Raw genomic sequence first — 2,892 nt, forward strand, 5'->3', positions numbered from 1 at the left:
CAACTGACCACATTAACCCCTTTGGCTGCCTTTGTTCCAAAGCAGGGATCATCCCAGCATGGGAAAGACCACCCTCCCTCCCTCCACTTTTGACACATTTTCCACCATACACTCAATAAAGTTAAATAAATAAATGAAAAAAAATTAAAATGATTACAATTAAATTTCTAGGTCTTATTAATTATATTTGAGTATTATATGAATATCTATCGACAATTGGCCAACTGACAGATAATGTTACATACTTCCACTAAATATTTTGCATAGCTCTATCATTTTAATATGGGTTCATACATATTTGAGAAGTGGGAGCTTGATGTTTCCATTGTGTGAGTGTGGCTCGTTATTTAGAATGCTAAATATACCCTGGTTTGTTAAACATCACCAAACATCATTTTCCTGGTGGAACATTCTGGATATGTACAGTACATTAAAAGTTTATACATTTGTGATTGTTTGCGTGACTATTTGGGGAATATCTTTAAGAGAAAAGTAAATTGCCATAGACTATTTTGAGGGAAGGGGAAAAATTAGTATGATTCACATCTCCATAATTTACAAAGTTGTAATTATAAATTAAATATATCCTGTGTAGTAATTATTGCCTGAGTATCCATAATTTATGTCATGTGATCAAGAATAGCATATGTAATTCCATTGAGTTATTTCTATTTTTCAAAACATTTTTGTTCACTCATTTTTGTACAGTGTCCGTGATTGTGTGTGTACACAAATGTATATGTATATGAGTGTGTGTATGAAAGTGTGTGTATACCTCATTCTAGTCTTTATGAAAACCTGAATATATAGAGATCACACTCTTATAAGGAAACATATAACTAAAAAGATAATAAGAAATAAAACTATACTATTGCTTTAACATTTTTTATTTAACAAGATACCTAAAAGTTGCTAAAACTTTCTTCATAACAAGACACAATTATGATAGGTAACAATAAGAAAAGTAAAAAAGTACCTGTTAAAATTAATATATTAATATACAGCTTAAAATAAGCTTTTCTGTGTAATATTGACTCCAATTTTGTGTAATGGATACTCATTTTCAATGTAGGATATTAAAATTTTAGAGAATAAATATTTTCCCTTCCCTTGTGTTTCTTTTTTTTAATTAGATATTTTCTTCTTTTACATTTCAAATGTTATCCCCAAAGTCCCCTATACCCTCCCCTGCCCTGCTCCCCAACCCACCCTCTCCAGCTTTCTGGTCTTGGAATATCCCTGTACTGGGGCACATGATCTTCACAAGACCAAGGGCCTCTCCTCACATTAATGGACAACTAGGCCATCCTTCGCTACATATGCAACTAGAGATATAGCTCTGGGCGGTACTGGTCAGTTCATATTGCTGTTCCTCCTATAAGGTTGCAGAGCACTTTAGCTCCTTGGGTACTTTCTTTAACTCCTTCATTAGGGGACCTTTGTTTCATCCAATAGATAACTGTGAGCATCCACTACTGTATTTGCAAGGCACTGGCATAGCCACACAAGAAAGAGCTATGTCAGGGTCCTGTCAGCAATATATTTCTGGCATATGCAATTGTGTCTGGGTTTGGTGGTTGTATATATGGGATGAATTCCCAGGTGGAGCAGTCTATAGATGGTCCTTCCTTCCTTATCAGCTCCGAACTTTGTCTCTGTAACTACTTCCATGGGTATTTTGTTCCCCAATCTAAGAAGGAGCAAAGTATCCATACTTTGGTCTTTGACCCTCTTGAATTTCATATGTTTTGCAAATTGTATCTTGGGTAGTCTAAGTTTCTGGACTAATGTCCACTTATGAGTGCATATCACGTGTGTTCTTTTGTGATTGGTTTACCTCACTCAGGATGATACCCTCCAGATCCATCCATTTGCCTGAGAATTTCATGAATTCATTGTTTTTAATTGCTGAGTAGTACTCCATTGTGTAAATGTACCACATTTTCTGTATCCATTCGTCTGTTGAGTAACATCTAGGTTCTTTGTAGCTTCTGGCTATTATAAATAAGGCTGCTATCAACATAGTGGGGCATGTGTCCTTATTAAAAGTTGGAACATCTTCTGAGTATATTCCCAGGANAGGAATTGCTGGATCTTCCGGTAGTACTGTGTCCAATTTTCTGAGGAACCACCAGAGTGGTTGTACCAGCTTGCAATCACACCAAAAATGGAGGAGCGTCCCTCTTTCTCCACATCCTCAGCAGTATCTGCTGTCACCTGAATTCTTAAGCTTAACCATTCTGATTGGTGTGAGGTCGAATCTCAGGTTTGTTTTGATTTGCATTTCCCTGGTGATTAAGGATGTTGAACATTTCTTCAGGTGCTTCTCAGCCATTCAGTATTCATCATTTGAAAATTCTTTGTTTAGCTCTGTAACCCATTTATTAATGGGTTTATTTGATTTCCTGGAGTCCATCTTCTTGAGTTCTTTATATATATTGGATATTAGTCCCCTATATGATTTAGGATTGGTAAAGATGCTTTCCCAATCTGTTGGTGACCTTTTTTTGTCTTATTGACAGTGCCTTGTGCCTTACAAAAGCTTTGCAATTTTATGAGGTCCCGTTTGTCTGTTCTCAATCATACAGCACAAGCCATTGCTGTCCTGTTCAGGAATTTTTCCCCTGTGCCCAGATCTTTGAGGCTTTTCCCCACTTTCTCCTCTATATGTTTCAGTGTTTCTTCTTTTATGTAAAGTTCCTTGATTCACTTAGAGTTGTCCTTATTACAAGGAGATAAGAATGGATCAATTTTCATTCTTCTACATGATAACTGCCAGTTGTGCCAGCACCGTTTGTTGAAAATGCTGTCTTTTTTCCACTGGATGGTTTTAGCTCCTTTGTCAAAGATCAAGTGACCATATGTGTTTGGGTTCATTTCTGGGTCTTCAAT

The sequence above is a fragment of the Mus pahari genome, chromosome 3 (assembly GCF_900095145.1).
Source record: "Mus pahari chromosome 3, PAHARI_EIJ_v1.1, whole genome shotgun sequence".
Taxonomy (NCBI): Eukaryota; Metazoa; Chordata; class Mammalia; order Rodentia; family Muridae; genus Mus; species Mus pahari.